Source organism: Urocitellus parryii, chromosome 6, assembly GCF_045843805.1.
Source record: "Urocitellus parryii isolate mUroPar1 chromosome 6, mUroPar1.hap1, whole genome shotgun sequence".
Classification (NCBI taxonomy): Eukaryota; Metazoa; Chordata; class Mammalia; order Rodentia; family Sciuridae; genus Urocitellus; species Urocitellus parryii.
In genome coordinates, this window is record NC_135536.1 from 41,429,060 (window position 1) to 41,452,755 (window position 23,696).

The window sequence follows — 23,696 nt, forward strand, 5'->3', positions numbered from 1 at the left end:
TCCGAGTTTCTGGCTTCTTTTCTACACCCTGGATAAAAACAAGAGCAAACAAACAAATAAAACTTGGAGAAGACATTATTCTTCATAATTTTAATTCAAAACGAGCTCCGGGACCGGCCCAGGCTGCAGCGGCTGCTCACGGAGCGCCGCCCTGGCCCGGGAAGCGCACCGCCAGAGCCGGTCCTCGGCCAGGCTCGCAGCCCGCCGTGCGACTCGGGGAAGGAAGGGGGTCGGCGGGAATTAAGCGCCCATGCCCACTAACCCCACCGAGGCCAGGATCGGACACATTTTCATTTTCAGCGCTCCTGAGGGCCTGCCCCATGAGGTCTCCACGGTCCGGGCCAGTCCCCTCCCTCCCCGGCCGGCCAGCGCTCACAGTCGGCCCCGCAGGGCGCCCCGCAGGCCCGGACTCCGCTGGGCTCCCCGTCCTTGGTCTGCGTGGCTCCGGGGTGCAGATATTCTGAGAAAACGCAGGAGAGCAGCGCGGACTCGACCCTGCAAACCTCAGGTCAAGGTTACCACCAGGCTTGGGAACCTCCGGAAAAGCTCCAAAATCCCTTATTTTGCAGGAAGCTTGCTGTGAGGTGATGCGACGTTGTGGTGGTGGGAGGATCCCCTGAGTCAAGGCCGCGTGGGGCCGGGAGTGCAGAGTCGCGCGCAGCTCAGGGACCGTCCTCCTGCGCACGGGTGGCCCTGCACTTCCGGCCCTCCCCGGCAGGCCGTGACCTTCCCTCTCAGCATCCCCTCTTCCCCACTGGCCCTACAGTCCCTACACCGTGCTCTCCTGCACTTATGCCTGGTCACGTGGATTGGGGTCGCTTGGGAGAGCCGTTTCCTGCATCTTTAGGGTGGCTGGCGGGGTCTTAACTTGTTTTCTTCATTGTCGAAATTTCTTCCATTTATTCAATTCCTTAGATTTGCGAGTTGAAAAGACCAAAGGTATAGCGAAAGGCCCATCATACACATTTTTTTTTTCGGGGGGCGTGAGGTGGGTCTTTTTTTCTGAATTCCCTGCACAAATTCACACTAGCAAATGAGGCTTCAGCCTCTTTCCTCCCCAGGGCCCAGGCCAGCATCTACCCTTAGTAGGTATGCAGTAAATGGTGAAAAGATTACTGGATAGAAAAGATATCTTCTTTAGGCTCATGGTGCTTAGGGGTAGTGGGTATTTAATCAGCTTGTTGACTCGTGATGTTTTGTTGAATTCATTTGAGAGACTGATAAATGCTTTTTACAATTACTTTGATATTATTTTAGAGAATTCCCCAAACGTGTTTCAGGAGATTCCTAAAAAATTGTTGAAAATATTTTCTTAACTTATTAACTTATGAGGTAAAATGCTTTGATTTTTAGAATTTGGGAGTTAACCTTTCTGTAAGACTTTTCCTTCCCATTTTGTTTTCTTTGATACAATTTTACTTTCCCTGGTAAGAGGTCAAGGCCTTATGAAATGAAGTTCATCTTTATAGCCAATTTGAAGCAGAAGCTAAGAGATTTCTCTTTTGCTTTCCTGCTGCTATATTACATTTAACCTTTGTCAACCTTATGTCGTTTCCATATTGTGTCTCCTGCATCATTCAGCAGTTCTTGTTTTTAAACACCATAAGAACTTTTTGTAACCAGGAGAGAAATTTTAGGGTCGTGAAATTGTAAGACTGAATTCAGTCAGCCAGCATATAGTAAATGCATATTTTACTGAGCACCACTTATGTAGCCCATAGGCTATCCCCTAGGTCATTTTTTGTCCTACTTTCATTGATTGTAAAATAGTGAAATCATATAACCAATGAGCCAATAACCGTGAAAGTAATTTGAAAGGTTATAATTGCTAATCAAATGTAAAGCATATTTATTGGCATCATTATTAAAAGATGCCAGAGGGATACGAATAAAACCTGTTCCTATCCTCTGGGAACTTACAATCTAGTTGGGCATAAATAATGAAATGTAAATTGAAAGAAACAGCCACTAAGCAATGTTCAGTGTCTGGCATATTGAAGACATTCAGTAAATGATTGCCTCACATTAATTTGCAGTCATGTCATTCCTTTAACAGAAATATAATACTGATAAGTAAAGGAAGGATTAATTAAGAAAACTTTAATGGAGAAAACAAATTTGTCCTTTTTATATCATATGTGGAGACTGGGCTATGTAAGCGATTTGTGTGTGAAGGATAACGGTGGTCAAATTAGAAAATGATAAAGATGTTTGATTAGAGGGAGTTCAATGGTAAATTGTAGAAAATCTTAAAGATCATGCAGTGGAGTTTATGTTTAATAGAAAAAAATTAAAGAACTGTGGTGGCCCTTTGAGCAAAGGATGTATGTTTAATGTCGAAATTTATTTTAAAAAATGATTCTATCTAGCTCCTGGATATACAGAAAATTGAGAGAAAAGGAGTAGGAGGAAATATTTTGGTGCAGTTCTGGTACATGATATTGCTAGAGAGGGGTTATAGTTAGAGCCATCATCCGGTTTCTTCCCTCAATTTATAGACAGTGGAAATAATATTGAAACAATGAACTTGGAAATGAGTGTTAAATGGAACAAAAGTCCCAGTACTACTGAAATAGGTACTACCTCTTTATTCTTCATTATTCATAGTGTTAGGGGATGCTAGATAAAGACATTTTTTTTTTTGTATTTAGCTAATCTACCTATATTCAGTTGAAGGGGTTTTTAGCTGGGGGTGATATTGCCCTCCTACCCCACCCTCTGTGGACATCTTAGCAATGTCTGCAGAAATATATAGTTCTAGCAATTCTTTATCCACTACTGGCATCTAGTAGGTACAGGATGGGGATACTGCTAAACACCCTACATTTCACAGGCTAGCTCCCTGAAACTTCATATTTTCCTGTCCAACATGTCAATAGTGCTGAGGTTGAAACCCTCTGTTATGAGAATGAAACATGATCTCTAACTCTGGAAAGGTACCCACTATGAGTCCCAGGACCTAACTTCTATTATAATAACAATTTCAATTGAAAAAACGTTTTGCTTAGTGAGACAGATGTAACTCCAAAGATGGGTATATCCCTGCCTAGCTCTGAGGCCTTAGAAACAGGAAAATCAGAAGGGTACCTGCTTTGTATTTTCTACTTCTTTTACAGTGGAGTTCGAAATCATCCTTAAGGATTTGTCATCTAAATGTTATTTATTAAATTAATAAAATGTGCCTTTGGAGTTGCTTAGCAACTTATGGAGAGCTTTCTAAAAGTTCATTTGTTTGTTTAAAACCAGGGTAGGTTGCATATTATTAGCTACATTACATAAATCAACAAAGAAATGTACACTGAAAATGGAATAAGATGTTTCAACACATTTTCTGCTCTCCGTGTCTGGCAATTAAAACACTCTAATTGTCTGGTAGAATTGCATCAAGTATTCGACAAACATTATTTATGTATGAAACTTCAACATAATATTGAGTATGTAAGAGAACCAAAGGGGAAAAATTAAGCAGGTTTGTCATAAAGTATATGTTTATCTTAACCTTTCTTCTTCAAAAATCTTATCTACTAAGTACTTTTATCAGACACTAATTATACTCTTTCTGAAAAGAATTTCTCCAACACCCTTCACTGCCTGCACCCTTTAATCATATCTCATTACATCTACCTAATCCATATCTTTTTCACATTGCCAGGGCTCATTAACAGTTTTAAAAGCCAATCTTGGACATTATCATTTCTTGCAATCGAAATGAAAATAATGCCAATAATATTTTATTTCTAAAATGCAATGGATTATTTAAATTTTGTTCTGAAGCCATTTGTTCTTTAAATATTAACAAGAAATTAGCTTCCAGACATACATGAGGCTAGCAGGCCTGGTAAGATGTGTCTGAAACCCTTGAAGCACTTTTTGAAGAAGTTATTTTTGTGAGCGTTTTAAACAGTGGATCATCAGTCACTTTGAAGGGAAGTGATCCTTGATTAACAGTTGGCTGATATTGCACTTCCACAGATGTGTGGCAGCAATACAGGTGCAACCTGTGAAACAGGACAGGTAATTTTCAGGCTCTAAGTATGTTTTTCACTTTAAAAAATGTGCAAGATTAAATGGACCATCATCTTTGTGTATTACTGCCATTAAACTGTTGTAGACAAACGTCCCACTCAAATAATAAACAACAGGGATTTATCTCCCCTAACTTTAAAGAAAAGATTGTAGGTTTGGCTGATTCTTTATTCTTTTTGATTTTCTGTTTGTAGAAAAAATAAAACCCTCATCAAATTTGCAGTTACATGACCAAAATAGGGGCTCGTGGTAGTAACTTTGTAGGACTTGAAAGTCAAATGCTGTCTCAGAATATAACTACATAGGACTAAGAAGGTGTTCTCTAAAACCAAGCTTCTTCCACTATTACAAACAAGCTTGAGGTGATTTCTTGAAATAATAATTTTAAACTCTTAGGAATGTTTAATGGTCTACTATTTTATTTATTATTCACATACCATTAAGTTATAGTTTTTGGAAATAAAACCATGAACCAAAAGTGACTGTCCAAAAGTACAGCTTTTGAACCAGTATCCAGAGCTGTTACTTAGTAGCAGTAGAGACACAAGGAAGTTTTCATTCCTCTTTGATTTTTCCTCATTCATTCATTCCACTACATAGTTATTATATTTTATTATGGGTGGAATATGTAGATTTAAAAAAAATTTTTCTTCATTAATATGGTTTGGCTTGTTACTGTTACTAAGTAAAAGCAAGTGAAAACATGATAGTAGGTGAGTTTGCTTTTCCATGTCTCATATTTTGCAGTTGTACAACTTCTAAGATTTGAATGGTGTTAGATAATTAAATTTTAATGTCTATAATATACATCCACCCCAATCACTCTTTTAGCCATTTTTCTTTTTAATTCCTTTAATTTCTTTAGTCATCAGATTTGTGTATGTTTGTATGTGGGAGGTAAACTTTGTATATGCTCGATTATACATAAAAAGTTGTTCACATGTGTTCTTTTTTTTGCTTTATTTAATGTAGCTTGGGTATTCAGGTTTTACCAAATTTTTACAGGAACACCATAGCCATTGTATATCCCAGTGGCATTTTTTCATTTGTTATCAATTAAATGGATTTTTGAAAAAAAACTTAACAATGTACTGAAATATCACAATTAAAATGTTATACAGTATTAATTGTACTTTAACAATTATTTTTGCTTTTTGTAATCCAGTCAATGTCTGTATCTCCCTATACTTATTAAGAAATTTTACCTCTACTGATTGTCCATTTTCTTGTTCTTTTTGTGTTGTTACTTTCAGACTTTTTTTTTATCAATCAGTACAACGAAGGTTGCCATGGTCTTCTACTTCGCATCCAAGGATATCTACTCAAGGATATGCTGATATCAAACCAGTTTCCAAGCAGAAAATTCATCTTGAAGGAAGATATTTTTCAAGAAAAAGTTACTTCAGCAGTTTAAAAAAATTTTTTTTTGGTGGTAGTAGTGGGTATCAAACCCATGGCCTCTTGCATGCCAGGCAAGCACTCTACCACTGAGCCATATCCCCAAACATTCCAGCATTCTTTTTTAAAAAATATTTTCTCCTATAGTATCCTCCAGACTCTAAACTAATAGTAGGTTTCTTAAGTTCATCCAGATCTCCTCCATGTCAGAATATTCAGAATACTCTGTGTGTGTGTGTGTGTGTGTGTGTGTGTGTGTGTGTGTGTGTTTGTGTGTTTGGGGGAGTATACTGGGGATTAAAACCAGGAACATTTCCCACTTCTTTTATTTTGAGACAGTCTTGCTGTGTTGTCCAGGCTGGCCTCAAACTTGCAGTCCTCCTGCCTCAACCTCCCCAGTAATTAGAAATTACAGGTGTTCATAGTGTGTCTGGCCATGTCTGTATTCTTGGTCATTTTGCTACCTTCTGGCTCCAAAGAAAAAGAAGAAATAATAATAAATGAATAAAAATCGTTTGTTCCTGTCTCAGTGAGTCATTCCAGTCTTGAAGCACTCTGGTGGATTAATTAACTTTATTGTTACATTTACTAGCCCACACTTATTTGTGGGAAAGTGCTCCTCTTGGCATTTTCTTAGTTGGTGGAAGGAACACTAGGACTGTGACATTGGACTTCACTCTTTAAGTTCATGGTTCTGTGGCAGCACAAAACTTGAACAAAACTTACTTTTTAATTTAGAGGCTGGAAGTACCACAGCACCATCTTTTCCTGATGTTATATTCTAGCTTTTATTTATTCTTGGCCACACTTCTTTCCTGAGCAAGAGTTCTGGCTTAATATGGGGGTTGGGATTGGTAACCCTATGAAGAAACCTGGTACCTCTTATATGTGAAGTTTGGAGAGCTTATCCTAGCAATCAAATTGGTGTTAAGATGGTTAATTGAATCCTGTGGATATAGTGCTCTTATCCCAAGTGAAGAAAATGAAAACATTTCTTTATATTATTATATACCCCCACTCAGTTTTCATAAGTAGGACTTTCAAGTGTACATTATCTTATCCTGGAATGAATTATTTCAGTTCTTGTAGTCTCTTACAGATTTATAAGGAGTATGGTGCCAAAGAGAAATTTGAAATAAAGAGCACAAGATGAGATTGTCTTTTGTTAAACTTCAAGATCAACACAAAACAAATTAAAAAAATGTGCAAAGTTATCTTTTATTAGAATATTTAATGAATTTTATTATGATAACTGCAATATTTTAATTTTCCTTCATTTTCTTATGTTTCCTCTTCCTTTTAATTAAAAAAATCTTAGTTATATTCAATATTAGAATACACCCTGACATAGTCACAAAAGCATGGAACACAGCCCACTGCAGTTCAGTCCCTGGCACTACCTACCTCCTTGCCTTCCACCAACCTTTCATATGTCCTTGCATGGATGTGGCACTGTGGGTCCTGATATCAGGTGTATCTACAGAACACTATTTTTTTAAAAAGCAAAACTATCCTAACAGAACAGATTAATTACTCCCAAGCACAGCTTGATTTAAACTAATTGAAAGTATTAATACATTGACAGAAAAAAAAATTAGCCATGAAAACAGATAAGGGAAAGTTAGAAGCAAGTAGAAAAAAACCTAATCAAATATGGCTCAGAGATGTGGAAGGGAACTCCATTTCATTGGACTTCAGTTCCTTTTACAAGGCCAATCCTATTGTGAATGAATATCAGGCAATTTAAACTAATTATTCTATCCATAAATATTTTCATTGTGAATTCATGGTTTTTTTTCAGGAAATCTGATTATTATTTGAATTACTTAGAAAAGAAAATAATTATAAAAATTTCAAATATACTATTTATAATTGTAGTACCTTTAAGTGAGCAATGTCCTAAGCTTTCCATGAAGTTTTTCTTTCACTTAAATTGTTTGTAATAAAAGGATAATTTGATTCGGGGTCAAAATATTAATGATTTCTTTACTATGTGTATTTTTGATGGATAATTTTTTGGCAAGTCCATAAAAATCAGGATGTAGAGTTTTAGTATGAAGCAGATTCAAATAATGTTTGCCAAGTTCAGCCCTTCCTGTCAGCTTTTCCTGTCACATAAAAAGATTCAAATGCAACTGTATGATTCTATTTGTGACAGGATAGTAGTTGAGGTAAATTACCATTGCTCAAACAAAAATTTGTTGGGACCAAATATTACCCAGTATTAAAATTTTGCATTTAAAGATGGGCATGGAATAAAAAAACCATTTAAATCCTAGATTCACTTCTTATTGATTATCTCTGAGATCATTTTAACTTTTATAGGTATCAATTTTCTCTCTAAATTGAAAATATTATTAAAACACTCATATAGGAAATTAAATGAGATAATTCACATAAAGCACTTAGCACTATGCCCCGAGTATATTAGGACAGACAAATCAATACCACAGTGACATATTATCTCACCCCAGTTAAAATGGTAGTTATCAAAAAGACAAAGGTAAAAAATGCTAGAAAAGTAAAAAATAACAAATACTAATAAGAATGGAATAAAGGTGAACATTCAAACACTGTTGGTGGGAATTTAGACTATTACAATCATTATGGAAAACAGTATGGGGGTTTCTCAAAAAACTAGACCTACAACTGCCAATGATCCAACAATCCCACTATTGGGTGTATATTCAAAATAACTGAAATCAGTATGCAGAAGAAACAGCTCTACTCACATTTTCATTGCAGCATTATTCATAATAGCCAAGATATGGGATCAACATATGTGCCTATCAATAGATGAATGGATAAAAGAAATGTGATTCACAGGTATCTATACATAAAATACACACACACACACACACACACACACACACACACACACACCACACAATGAAATATTATCCAGCCATGTAAAAGGATAAAATTCTGTCATTTGCAGTAACATGGATAGAAACAGATATTAAGTAAGGTAAATCAGATACAGAAAGACAATTGCTGCATGTCATGGTTTATATGTCGAATCCAGAAAAGTCCATCTCATAGAAGTAGAGAGTAAAATATAGGTTACCAGAGCTTGAGAAGGTGTATGGGAGCGGGGATAGAGAAAGAATAGAAAACAGATTGAAAGGTACAATTGGATAAGAGGAACAACTTCTAATATTCTCTAGCACCACAGGATAACTATGATTGACAACAATTAATTGTATGTTTCAAAATAGCTAGTAGAGATTATTTTGAATGTTCCCAACACAAAGAAATGATAAATTCTGAGGTGATAGATATGCCAATTACCCTGATTTGATATTACATATTGTATACATGTAGTGAAATGTCACAGTGTACACTATATATCTTTACAATTACTATATGTCAATTAAAAATAAAAAAATACATTATAAAAGAAATCAACAGAAAATAATGCCTTAGTCATTTACTACTAAGAGGGAATATTATCATAAGATGGTATAGATTCAGGATATGATTGGGGAAACAGGACTTTGACTGGTTCCATTTGAATATTTGAGATCCTGCAGTTTCTAAAAGCTCTTCCCACTCTTACATATTCAGTACAATTGCCACCTTTGCTTTGCTTTGAAATCCAGATTTTATTTTTATCCCTTATACATTTTTATTATTTATATTGGAGGAATTAATTAACGACTGAAGAATATCCTAGCTTCCTTCAATCTTAGTAGCTTAATAATACCAGTTTGGATGGCATGTGGGGGTACTCTGGGTCTTTGCTCCAGTCAGTCCCATTCAGTCAAACAGGAACCTAGGAGTGGCTCTGCCTTCTTTTAGGACATTGGGCTATTTCACTGCATACTCTACTTAAAGGTAGGGAGGAAGAAAGTTTATTGTGGATCCTATAAAATAAACCCTAATCCCATCAACCTGAAGTTAGTCACATTTCCCAATTTAACTGCAGGGAAGGCTTGGGAATGTTATACAGATGTGTATTTAGGAGGAAAAAGAAATGAATTTGTTGAATACATGGCACTACTTCTGTTTTTGCCAACCAACCAAACACAGCCACGGAGAAAAATAAGTCTTAAGAGTCTTCTCTAAATTTTCATCAACTATGAAAGATGGGTAAGAATACTTGGTTATACATTCATTTGCACATTATTTTATAGAGCAGTACATCTTACATTAGAAAGACTTTGTCCGCAGGGATAGGAGTTAGGACGGGTTTCTACCATCTTCGGCTAACTTTGTTCCATAGGAATTCTCTCAGTAACTTTGTGTGAAGCATTTATCCTACTTCGTTTCTACTTACAGCTCATATATGTGAAAGAGATTATATCTTCAAATGAGCATTTTCCCTGCTTTTATCATCAAGTGTCATTATCCCAACATTCTTTTATTATAGTTGTTATTGAGAGCATACTTTCAGATTTAGCATGGAGATTAACTGTAAAATAAGTAAATAGCAAATTGTTTTGTTGGAATGAAGTATAAAATTCAATGCTTTTAAGGGACTTTTTTTTTCATTGTTAACTGCTATTTCAAAGTGACTACAATCTCAAAAGGAAGCAGATTGACAACCTCAGATCTAAGAATTTTTTTTTCTATGAAGAATTGCTGTGATAGTAAACTTTACACAGAGTGTAAGCTTTGCTATGATACTCCAAACTATGACTTTATATATATATATATATATATATATATATATATATATATATATATATATATATATATATATAAAGTTCCACTTCACCAATGAGAGAATTCCCTATACTAGAACCCATCCAATACATGGATTCTCAGGGTTTCTCCAAATAATACTTTTAATGTTTTCATCAAGTTTAAGGACATAGATCCCAATTTTTGTTTGTTTTACACTTTACTCAAGAAATTGCAATTAATCACGAATAACATTCCAGACCATACAATCTGCATACCAATAATCTGTTTGAGACTGACTGTGTAATATAATGGTTTCCTTTCTACTGAGTTTTTTTTTTATTATAGTAATACTATTTCACAGGGAATCAATATTTAAGTCATTTTCTCTTAATTAATATGTGTATGTGAAAATGTTATTATATTTTGAAATTTTTATTAGAGATCAAACTATCTTTTACCCATGTTTCATTAAAAGATTTGTGATACTCATTAGGATCCATTTTAAGTGACCATTTTAATTATTAAGTAAAATTAAAGATTGACATTCTTTATTAATTAGATGTCCAAAACCAATGTCCAGCGGGCTGGGGTTCTGGCTCAGTGGTAGAGCACTTGCTTCGTATGTGTGAGGCACTGGGTTCGATTCTCAGCACTGCATATAGATAAATGATTCAAATAAAGGTCCACCAACAACTAAAATAATTTTTTTTGAAAGAGGGAGAGAGAGAGAGAGAATTTTTTAATATTTATTTTTTTAGTTTTCGGCGGACACAACATCTTTGTTTGTATGTGGTGCTGAGGATCGAACCCGGGCCGCACGCATGCCAGGAGAGCGCGCTACCGCTTGAGCCACATCCCCAGCCCCCTAAAATAATTTTTTAACAATTCAGTGTTCAGGGGCTGGGATTGTGGCTCAGCGGTAGAGCACTTGCCTAGCACATGAGAGGCCCTGGGTTCGATCCTCAGCACTACATAAAAATAAATAAATAAAGATATTGTGTCCAACCAAAAAATAAATATTAAAAAAATTCAGTGTCCTTAATTTCATCACTTCTATAATTGGAAATGCATATTATTTTTTGAGCAATTTGTGGGAGAAAATTTTAGAGAAATATACATTTAAAATAGCAGAAATCAGGGTGTTTACTATATTTTAAGTAGAAATATATTTCAAGCAGTAGTCATAAGAATTGTGTATATAGCATAATTTTTTTGCATTATACATTATAAGCTCATTCATCTTACATTGTCTATAGTTTTTTTTTTTTTTTTTTTGGTTCTGGGGATTGAACTCAGGGCCTTGTGCATGCTAGGCAAGCACTCTACCAACTGAGCCACATCCCCAGCCCTGTATACAGTTTTTTTATGGACTATTTTTTTGTATTATGTAAAAGAATAATATTGATGAAGATGTGGATTTTTTCTCATATATTGAAGCTAGAGAGAGAGAGAGAGAGAGAGAGAGAGAGAGAGAGAGAGAGAGAGAGAGAGAATTTTTTTAAAATGGAGAAATCTCATTAAAATGCAAGGTAGAACAATGGAGTAGAGGAAGGAGATTGAGGGGGAGGAAGGGGAAGAGAAATTGGAATCAACTTGACCAAACTATGCTATATGTGTCTGTATGAGTATATCATAATGAATTTTGCTTTTATGTATAGCTATAACTAACTAATTAAAAAATAAATTAAGAAGGAGGACCAATAGAGTAGCAAAGGGCTCAGAAAAAGGGAGGAGAGAGGGAAGTGGATAGTATTGGGGATTAAAATGGAGAAAATTATGTTATATACATTTATGAATATTTCAAAATGAACCCCACCATTATGTAAAATTTTAATTCACTATTAATACATAATTTAAAAAAAAACTAAAAAAGCCAAGTTGAGTTATTTTAGTCTTTACACAACTACCCCCTCAATTTATATTTTCTTCCATTGCAGTGAAACCATAAAAAAATTTTAAAGTTTGCAGTCTACTTGGACACACAAGTTACTGAATATTCACATGAGAAATTACTAACTTTAGTACTGCATATTTTGCATGAGATTTCATATAATGTATTAAGCATTAAAAGGGTTTAAGTGCTCTAGACAAACTATTTTATTCCCTTTGTTTCTATCTTAATTGGTATTACAAATTCTACATTTTACCACTAAACTTCTATATTCTAGAACATAGACATTTTAGCTTAAGATTTTATGCATATTTGGCAAAAATAATTTCAGTCCTATAGTTGTTAAGCAGAAATAATTTAGCATTTGAAGCTGAGTGCAATGTAAATGCTAATTAAAATTCATTGGCAAATCATTTAAGATTTTAATGTAAGTTGACTTCACGACATTTTCTTCTAAAACAGTTGTTACATTTCTCCATGTTTCCTGCATGGTGGATTTTGAATTTAGTATCTGACATGTTTTCTCAACTACTGGTTTATAATGAAAACATGTAGGTACTCTAGGGAATGTGTTAAAAGCAAAAATTCTATGATCCTTGAAAGGTAAATGACAGCACTGAGATTGTCACATCTGGATCAGAAGTGTTTCGTCTGTTTATCTAACTAAGCAAACACAAATAGAGATAATTAGGATGCTAACAATGCATGCTTTAACAAACAACTTATGGCTTTGATTAGGTCAGAACCTAACTTTTAATTTTTCTTCGTTCCTACAAATTAGTAATATGGGTTGGCCTTCAAAATCAGGCCTTTGAGTGATTACAGAAAATACATTATTTTGCGTTTTAAATACAAAGATAAAATTAGTGCTTGGCTTTCAAACTGTTATGCATCCTACATATTTAAATATATATTTTATATACATACACACACATATAATCATGGACATTATAGTATGCCTGATTATTCAGTTTAATTTACCTTACCACTTTTTAAATGTCATTGTAACTGAGCAAACACATTTCAGAACTACCAACCTTTAACTGAAAAACAAGTCACACAGGCAAAAGTGAAATAAACCCTTTGGTAAAATCACAATGGTTCATATTTAAAATAAGTTTTTATATCATTGTATACTAGTTGATTTTTATATTTAGCTCAGCAAGTAAATTGGTAGGTTGAAGAGAAAATTTTAATGTAAACTAATGTTTCTGAATCACCTTAGTTTTAATTCTTTTTAAAAATTAAATGTATGAACATTTATTTGTCATTTTTCAAAATCATGCAAACCAACTATTATGCAGTGAGTGGGCATTAACTATGAATGATAAAGTGTAAGATCATTGAATAATACAAAGGCTCATCAGAAATGAATGTTTTAATTCGTAAAACAATTCTGATATTGTGGAGACAACTTAAAATATGTTGTTTACATTCTAGTCACATGTTTTGATTTTAAATTGGTATAATTATACTTTCTTGCTGAATCAAAAATATTTTCTTTAAATTCTACTCACATGGATTGCTCTTAATACAATCACACTTTTGTGCAGTTAGGAGTAAAGTAGCTGTTTAATTAAACTTGCTATTTGTTTATAATGTAATGTTTCAAAAATACTAATTCAAAAGATAGGAGAATTTATCTCAAGTATTTCAATTTGAGAAGTAAACTTCTTCCACCATAAAGAGGGAAGCAGAAAACTGTAAGCAGTAATGAAAAGACATTTTCCTATTTTGGGGGGATATGGTATGCACCAGCCTACAAAATATGACCTTTCCCACAGTCAAGATTAAGGCAAAAATTATTACAGTAAGCAAAGTAAAGAGATCAGTCTCAGCTTTTGGTATTTTAAATACTTTGTAAAAATTGCCATTGCTTTTGTTGGTCAACTCAGAGAAGGAAAACAATAGCCAGATAGCTTGGATATGAAAATCTGAATAAATTGACATCTGTAAGTTGTACACATATGAAAGACTATTTCAGTAAATGCTATACTCAAGAATAAAACCAGAAACATCCCTAATATGCCAAAACAAAATTAGGTGAACCATGTACATTTTTAAATCATTTTTTATTTCATTATGTGAGCTTCTTTATAGTTTCTTCTTTACAAAGAGCTTTTGTAATTGTAGGAAACACCTACAATTACACATAAATAGTCTTTATTGTATTTTATTTTTTAAAACTCTTTTTTTAACACAATGCCTTTACTTTTATGTGGTGCTGAATATTGAACCTGGGTCCCACCCGTGCCAGGTGAGCGCTCTACTGCTGAGCCACAATCCCAGCCCCACCATAGTCTTTATATTAGGAAAAGGTATTCTCTCAACTTTTTAGCTGTATTTATGAGGTGAAAAAAATAGCAATAAAAATTATGTATGTAAAGTTAAAAAATTATATTACAATCAGTTTGCATGGAAGTCTGAATAATCTAGATTTGATGGAAACTAGAAGATAGGTTTTATATTAAAGTATAATACTTTTTGTAGAGAAAATATTTCTGGCTTTGGTTTTTGATTGTAATTAAAGCACTGTGCTGCATAGGAAATATAAAAGATTATGTGAGAACTTGTAGTTGATCAGAATGAGACAAATTGAGGTAACTATGTCCTAAAATATAACCAATAGTCAAAGTTCAGCTATTACAGAGCTGTTAAATATGTTTCCAATATTGTTGAGATATTGCCTGTGTATTCTATGAGTTACAAGGTGGACATAAACATCTGTTCCTTCAATCTCTAATTAGTTTTATGTTAGATTTGAAGAAAATAGGATAAGGATATTGATATAAGCTGATATTTATTGAGTGATTATTATGTACCAGCACTTTAGATTTATTTACTATTCGGATCAATTTGGTCCGTTCACCATAAACACCAAACACCCATACATGTGCATCCACATGCACATATGCACATTGTCATATTCGCAATATACTTTGTTGAGTAAATAAAAATCATTTATGAAAGAGAATTTAAGAGGGGGTCTTTTAAAATTGTTAGAGAAAAGGGGGTGTGTGAAAGTATAGTAAAACCAATCTGGTATTATTTTATTTTGGCAGTTACATTTTTTTCTCCCCTCAGTGAATCACAAAGAAAAGAAGATGGGTATGATTTTTACAGGGGCGAAATAGGTTGTCTGTCAGTTGGGGTTAGGCGACAGTCTGTCTGCACGCGGTAAGATGATCTGCAGGGCACCAGAGGAAAGCAGGCAGGATTCCTGGCTTGCAAGAATAGATATTGATCTACCTTAGCCACCTAAACAATGCCTCACCTGTTTGCCTTGTCCATACCTTATTTTACGCAGTCTAATGCTTGTTTTGTTTGACTTTTCTTTTATTTCTCTGGATCTGAGCTTTGATACACTTTGGGGAGTACATAAACACAGTGCTGTACTTGAACATCACCACACTTTTGAGTCCTCTGGTGGTTTAAGGCCACCCCTCCCTCTTGAACAGCTCTGTTATTGAAAATTATGAACCAGAGCTAAATTACGAGGCCACATACAGAAGTGGTTGATCCAGCAGCCTAGTGTCCAATAACACTGAATGTGAGATGCTGCTAATTACTACCCTATGGACCTTGTTTAAGATTTCTTAAATTTCAACTAGTAAAAAGGCTTTATTATTATTAATTCTTTTCTCCCCAGCAGATAGCTGAAAGATAAGTTACTATAGTATTTAGAATTCTATCCACTTATTTTAGAGCACAAATATGTTACTATGTACTGCCTCAAGCACTAATGAAATACAAAACTACATTCAGCTTCCCAGTAAACTATAATATAAATATTTTACCAGCACTTATTATTAGTTTGCCATTTCCTGCTGACAGCTATTCCAACTTTGCCAGCAGGCACTGGGTCTCACAATTGTATTATGTTTTGAACAAATAGCGACAAACAAAAATTCTCACAAAATAAATGAACAAGATTTCCTGGGAGAAAAAAAACCCTCTTCCAATGTTAAATGAATATTTCTTTCAAACTCTGACACATAATATTATTTAATTTGCATATTGCACATTTCACTTTTAGTGGAAAACAATTAAGTTAATGAGGAACTAAATAATGTGCACTCAGGGATAATTTAACATTACTGGTTGTTTGATTTTAAGCTTTTTTTTTTTTTTCCTTTTTAAAAAACTTTCTGCTATTCTGGAGCAGTGCCTATCACAATACTATTGATAATGGAAGACTCTGATTTTCAAAGGATATAGTTTAAAGGCTGGCAGACAATAAAAGCAGCTTTTCTAGAACCACAGAATGAAAAGGTTCACATTAGTTTTTTGTTGGTTCTTTCCTGTGTTGTCAAAGTATACCATAAAACTTAGCAATTGATGAACCCGTCTTGGGTTTAAAGATGGTATGTTTCTAGAGACCTTCTATCAATCATAAACAGTTCCTTGCAAATACATCCCAGCACCCTCTCCTTTGCACTGCTCTTGCTTCATTATGCTCAGCTAACAAAGCAGAATTAAGGCCTCAACTTACTCTGCATGGGTCCTCTTGCTATTGAATGCAGTCGGAGAAAAAAATAAATACAAAACAATCCTGACCTCACCTTAAATTTAGGATCTCTGATCTCAGGCAGTTCCTTTATGTTGACTAGCAATCATACTGATCATTTATAAGACTTTGGTGATTATTTTACACATTCTGTCTGGGAATCTCCAACACACCTTCCTCCATCCATATTCCAAGGTGTTGACTATGATTTCTGCTTCACTAAGAAAAGTGGAGCAAACAGAAGAGACTTATCATGAACTCCTGCCCTGACATGGATTGACATACTTGTATTTGTGCTTATTTACTTGATTTTTTAACATATTCTTAGAAATGGTTAGCCTTCTACTTTTGTACTATTTTGTATTCCTCTCCTACCTACTCTAAAATGTGGCCTCAGCAATTCTCTTTTTTATTCTTTGCTTTGTATAGCCTCCTTGCTACTGGGTAGTTTTCACTTGGCACATAAACATGCTGCTGTTGCTTCTATTTCTATAAAGCCTTGATTCTGACTCTACTTCCCCTCTGCCTCATTCCATTTTCTCAGCTCTCCTTTCTTTTACAATAAAATTTGTTATTTATTGATGCAGCACTGAAGTTTGAACTGGTAGAAGGGTACTCTACTACAGAGCTATATTACCAATTGTTTTTATTTTTATTTTGGGACAGGATCTCTTGAGTTGCCCAGGCTGGCCTTGAATGTGCCTCAAGCTCCTGAGTTGCTGGAACTACAGGCATTCACCACCATGTCCAGCCACAACAAAATTACTTTAAAAATGATTTTTCTTTATTCCTCTTTGTCTAATTCACTGAACTTCTCTCTCTCTCCTACCCCACTCCTGTTGTGTGTTAGGATTCACATATCAGAAAGAACATTTGACTTTAGATTTGGGATTGGTTTATTTCACTTAGCATGATAGTGTTCAGATCCATCCATTTTCTGGCAAATGTCATAAAGTTATCCTTTTTAATGACTGAGTAATATTCCATTGTGTATACATACCACACTTTCACACTTTCTTTATCTATTTATCTGTTGAAAGGAAGGGAGTGGTGGACAGGAATAGGAAAAATAGTGAAATGAATCTGACATAACTTCCCTATGTACATATATGAATACACCACAGTGAATCTCACTATCATGTGCAACCACAAGACTGGGATCCTACTTAGAATAAGATACACTCCATGTTTGTATAAATACGTCAAAAAATAATTTTTCCATGTACTGTGTGCAATTTCTCCCCTCTTTTTCTTTCTTGAATTCATTCCAAACAGATTTTCAACACCAGAATGAGACAAACTGCTTTTATTCAGGTCACCCATGAACTTTATGAATCATAGTGTTCGATGCTCAGTCTTCATTTTACTTGAACTCTCATTCACATTTGACAAAACTGATCAGTGTCCCCTTCTTAAAGCACTTTCTTCGCTTGGCTTCAAAGATAAGGCTTACAATGTTTGTTTGCTCCATCTCTGTTTATTTTTATTATTGTTTTTTCCTTCCAATCTCCCTGGCGTTCTACTGTTGCAGTGTCCCTAGGTTTAGCACTCCATCAATTCTCGCTGCCAAGGGTTTAACTGCCATGTGTATGTTCATATGATATCTAAGATATATATTATATACATGTATACATATAATACAATATACATAAATATGCAAATGTAATATAAACTGTATAACATGATGTTTAAAATGGATAAACATGTTAATATACATATAAAAATATATGCTCTCAGTTCAGATGTCTTTTCTGATCTTCTGATCTTCATTCTATATAGCTTTTCTAAGAAACCTTTATTTGATGTTTTAGTCAGCTTTTTCACTGCTGTAACTAAAAAAAAAAAAAAACCTGACAAGAATAATTTTAAGGAGGAAAAGTTTATTTGGGGGCTCAAGGTTTCAGAGGTCTCAGTCCATAGCCACTTCCATTCCTCAGGGCTCAAGGTGAGGCCGAACATCATGACAGAAGAACGTGTTGGAGGGAAGTGGCTCACATGATGATCACGAAACAGAGAGACTCCACTCACCAGGTACAAAATACACACCCCAAAGGCACACCCCCCCCCAATGCCCACCTCCTCCAGCCACACCCTATATGCTTTCAGTTACCAATCAGTTAATCCCTGTCAAAAGATTAATTCACTGACTGGGTTAAGGCTCTCATAACCCAATAATTTTACCCCTCAATCTTCCATTGCCTCACACTTAAGCTTTTAGGGGGGCACCACATATCCAAAACATAACACTTAGATAGCGAAACTACATCTTTTTGGGAGAGGGGCACCAGGAATTGAATCCAGGGGCCATGAACCACTGAGCCACACACCCCACCCTTTTCAATATTTTATTAGAGACAGGATCTCGCTGAGTTGCTTAGGACTTTGCAAAGTTGCTGAGGCTGGCTTTGAACTCATGATCATCTTGCCTCAATCCTCAGTCACTGGGATTACAGGTGTGCATCACCTCACCCAGCACAAATCTACATCTTAAGCTCAACAAGTCTAGAATCAACCTTCTGATATTCTCCCATGACTTGTTCACCTAGTCTTTTCCTTTAGGGGGAAAGGCAACTCCATGCTTCCGTTCAGACAAACCAAAATTCTTTAGAATTGTCTTTGGATGTTATTTGTCTTTCACATAGGGTTACCCGATTTGTCAATGATTCTGCTGGTAAAATTTTCAAAATATATTCGAGATTGATCCATTTCTTCCCACCATTATTGCCACAACCCAGGTCCAAGCCATTCATCCCTTACACAAATTATTATAGCAGCCTTTGCTTTTGCCCTTGTTTTTCTTTAGTTTTTTTTTTCTCAAACCATTTCAAAGAAATGTTTATGTCTACCTCAGTAGGTCTCATTTTTCTAGTACTAATCTTTATCTCATTCAGTCTGAAAGCCAAAATGTTTTCGAAGATATAGAAGACCCCCTGTGAGCTGCCTTACTTTCCTGGCTTTTCTCTTTCTCCAGAAGAAGCAAACTTCTTCTTTTGCTTTCTGTTTTCATCTTATTTTCTCATTGATAAATCTTGGCCTAAGATAAATTGATATTTATCTGTTTAATGAAAAAGATGAATGAATGAATGAATGAATGAATCAAAAACTTGGGAAGAGCTATAAAAGAGAACACATTTTTTTTTGTAATTGTATATAAAGAGTAAGGTATTTGACAAACTGAGGAAATAACAATTATTTTATTCTCTGATTCTTCTGTCCTGTCAACTCTGACATACACTAGTTAATTTCAAAGTCTCTGATATTAGGCATGTAGTGATCTTCTTATATACCCTAGACTTCCTAATTGGAAATAAATGCTAGTTTGGGACTATTTAAGAAATTCATTATGGATGATGAGAGTAATTTAGAATTATCTAGTCTATAATGTTTAAAATTGTAATTGGGAAGTATGTGGGAATGAGTGGTGATTTCTTCCCCTAGACCTTTGCACCCAATTTTCCCTGGGTCCAGTGTACTCTCACTCTTTTTTTCAACTTTTCAACCTTGTCCTTGAAGCCTCAAATAGCATTCTGGGGTAAGTGCTGTACTTATACCTCTTGAGGCACTGACCACACTGGTTGAAACATCTGTTTATTGTTCAGTATCATGATAATTGACTTGAAAACATTGGAGGCAGGGATTCTGCCTAGTATTTTTAGTATACCCATCATACAATTTAGTTCCTGAGATGTATACAAACACTAATAAGGGTCTTCAATGCTAGCGAGGCACATCTCCAGTTCAATGGAGACTCTTAAGAGAATGGGACAGGGATTGGATGCTTTGTTCATTGCTACATTTTTGAGTCTGTCTGTACTTACTACATGGATGTAAATGGATGCAATTCAACATGATGAAATCAACATTGAATGTAGGCACTCTGAGGCATACCATCTCCTCCTACCGTCTATAATGATAAGAACTATCACCTGGTAAATGCATTCCATTAACTCAGAACAAGTGGGTCACACAGATGTAGATTTTTGGTTAAAAAAATCTTTAATTTCTTCTAGGCTCATGTTTTCTTTTAAAATACTGAGAATATCTGAAATGACAAAGTTGTATTCCTCCAGGATATTTTGAGGAAATTCTTTTTTTCCAAGATCTGATTTGCAAAAGGCTGATTTGTCATATTTACTAGTTTCTTTTAGACTGTTTGATTTTTGTAGACAAGTTTTTATTTTGTCATTGTGGTGGCAGTTTAAGTAGTGTCCAATTTTTTCTCTATCTCTACTCCCTACTTATACTTCGGTAGACTCAGGGACAAAGACTAGATGTGGCAGAATAGAAAATGTGGAAAAACAGAGGGAGGGGCATTCAAAATTTCATTTCACCAACTCCTTATTATTTTCACAATATAAAAGCAACCAGATCACTCAATTTCTGGAGTTGGATCTGCTGGTGGTTGTTCTATTCTCAAGTCCACGTAATTAGTGGGTAAGTTAATATCCTCTCCAAGCTCAAAAATCACACACACACACCAGAGTCACTGTCCATAACTCTATTACAAAAATATAATCATATTAAAATTTTAGGTTGAAAGAATGACATTATCCACAGATTAGGAGAAAACATTCATAAACCACATACGATAAAGGATACATATCCAAAATACATAAAGAATTCCTACAAGCATAATAAACAATAGTTCAACTTAAAAATGTGCAATAAATTGGAATAGACATTTCTTTAAAGATGATATTTAAGTAGCAAATAAGCCAAGAAAAGGTGAATGAGGTGATCAGCCATTAGAGAAATGCAAATCGTAACCACAGTGAAGGGGCTGGGAGCTAGTTCAGTTGTAGGGCTCTTGTCAAACAAAACCACTATATAATATCAACTCCCATTCATACAGATGGCTGGAATAAAAAAGATAGATAATAACAAGTATTGAGAAGAACATGGAGAAACTGAAACTCTCGTGCAGAGCTGGTGAGATGGTAAAATTCTGCAGCCACTTTCTAAAATCAATTTGGCAATTCTACAAAATGTTGAACAGTTACCATATGAACTAGAAATTCCAGTCTTAGATATCTACCCCAAAGACATAAAAATATGTTCACTCAAAAACTTGCATATAAATATTAATAGAATTATGATTTACAAAAGTCCAAAGATAGAAACAGCATGCGTGTCTATCAATAGTTGAGAGAATAAACAAAGTATGGTATATCTAACAAAAGAATATCATTTGGCCATAGAAATAAAGTACTGATGCATCCAATTTTTGTCAAGTTTCAATATTCAGAATGTTTGAATATCAAAAACATTGTATTTAGTTAAAGAAGCCAGTCACAAAAGACCATATATTGTATAATAGGTAAAACTGTATAGATAGTAAGTAGAGATCTGGGCCTATAGCTCAGTGGTACAGTGCTTACCTAGTATGCCTGAGGCCCTGTGTTCAATTGCCATCTCCACCCCCCCAAAAAAAACCCCAAATAAACAAACAAACAAACAACAACAACAACAAAAACAACTAAACAACTAAACAAACAGAAACCCATAACCTACCACCCACTACCGTATGCCCACAATTTCCTTCTTAGAATTGGGCCAAGCCATCAGATAGCAAGTAGCTTATTGACTGATAGTGGTTGGGAGAGAAGAGAGTATTTTTTTGTTGATACGTCCAGGGTAAGTATATGCTTATTGTTTTTTATTTGTTGTTTTTAGACATACATGACAGTAGAGTATATTTTGATATATTATACATACATGGAGTAAGTATGTAAGACTGGTCCTGGTATGAAGTTTCTTTTTGGAGTAATGGAAATATTTTAAGTTTAGCTATTGGTAATTGTTACACAACTCTGACTACAACAAAAACAAAGAGTTGTACACTTTGGAAAAATTAGTTTTAGGATATGGATTCAATCAAAGAAACAGGCAGATTTTCACTTGTAAGTTGTCAGTTATTTTTAAAAAAGTGTAACAGTTTTTATCATCATCACCACCACCACCGTCATCATCATCATCCAGAAGTATGTTTTAAAATGTTTCTGTGTATAATGTCCCATACTAGGCAATGTAGTGATATCAAGGAATAATTCTTGTCTTATGGGTTAAGGTGACCAAAATCTTAGCTCCTAAACATATGGAAAAGCTCAATACATGGTTATGAGCAGTGTGACTAAGAGTCACAGAATCTGGATTTAATCTTTAATTACTAGTTGTGTTCTTGATAAATCACTTAAGCTCTCTACATCTGAATTTCCTCATTTGCATCAAGAATGAAATAATGCCACCTGTTGCTAAAGACACTGATAGTTAACTACAAAATATCAATTAATCTCTTAATCCTTACTAACAAAATCCTGACTTTACTGTGGATGGGTATTCAACTAAAAACATCTGTAAGATCTCAGCACCTTAGCCATATGTCAAAGTTGTGGTCAACTAAATTTTAGGTAAAAGTAGCTAGGTGGGGCTTCAAGAATGCTCAGCTGTCGGATTAGCTTTTTTGTCTTTCCTCCCCATCTTCTTGATTAGAATGTGGAAATAATTTTTGACTTTATAACCAGGATCCTTTGGGTTTTTCAGTTTGGTTACCCTCACCAAGAAGCTTTTATCCTTATGCTTTTTGCATTTAATTCTATTTGATAGACTTAGGAAGTGCTTTCCAAAGAAGATAACAAACTGGGTCTTAATGCCTGAGTAGAAGTTAGTGAGATAGACAAGATAAGTGAGGAAACTCCAGATTTGGGACCTGCACATTCAATGCCACGGAAGTGTACCAGAGTTTTGCATAAGATAAACCCAGAGAAGTAGTCAAAAGAAATATCACATAATGGCATAATTTGGTGCGAACATACTTTATATACAGAGTTACGAAAAATTGTGCTGTATACGGGTAATAATGAGTGTAATGCATTCCACTATTTTCATGTATATAAAAAAGAAGGAAGGAAAGAAAGAAAGAAAGAAAGAAAGAAAGAAAGAAAGAAAGAAAGAAAGAAAGAAAGAAAGAATAAAGTAAAAGTATAAAATCATGGCATTTGCAGGTAAACGGATGGAGCTGGAGAATATAATGCTAAGTGAAGTTAACCATTCCCAAAAAAACAAATGCCAAATGATTTCTCTAATTTAAGGAGGCTGATTCATAATATGCTGCGAGGGAGAGGGAGATGGGAGGATTAAATGAACTCTAGATAGGGCAAAGGGGAAAAGGGGAGGGAGGGAGAGGGAAGGGGTATATGGGTAGGAAACATGGTGGAATGTGATGGTCATCATTACCCTAAGTACATG

At 34.9% G+C, this 23,696-nt stretch overlaps 1 non-coding gene across 1 annotated transcript; it reads right to left on the reverse strand.

The window, feature by feature from the left end:
- Positions 1-5,456: 5,456 nt before the first annotated feature.
- On the reverse strand, positions 5,457-5,528 carry Trnaa-ggc (transfer RNA alanine (anticodon GGC)). The gene has a single exon. It is a non-coding gene; the product is annotated as a tRNA-Ala (tRNA).
- Between the last annotated feature and the right edge of the window lie 18,168 nt (positions 5,529-23,696).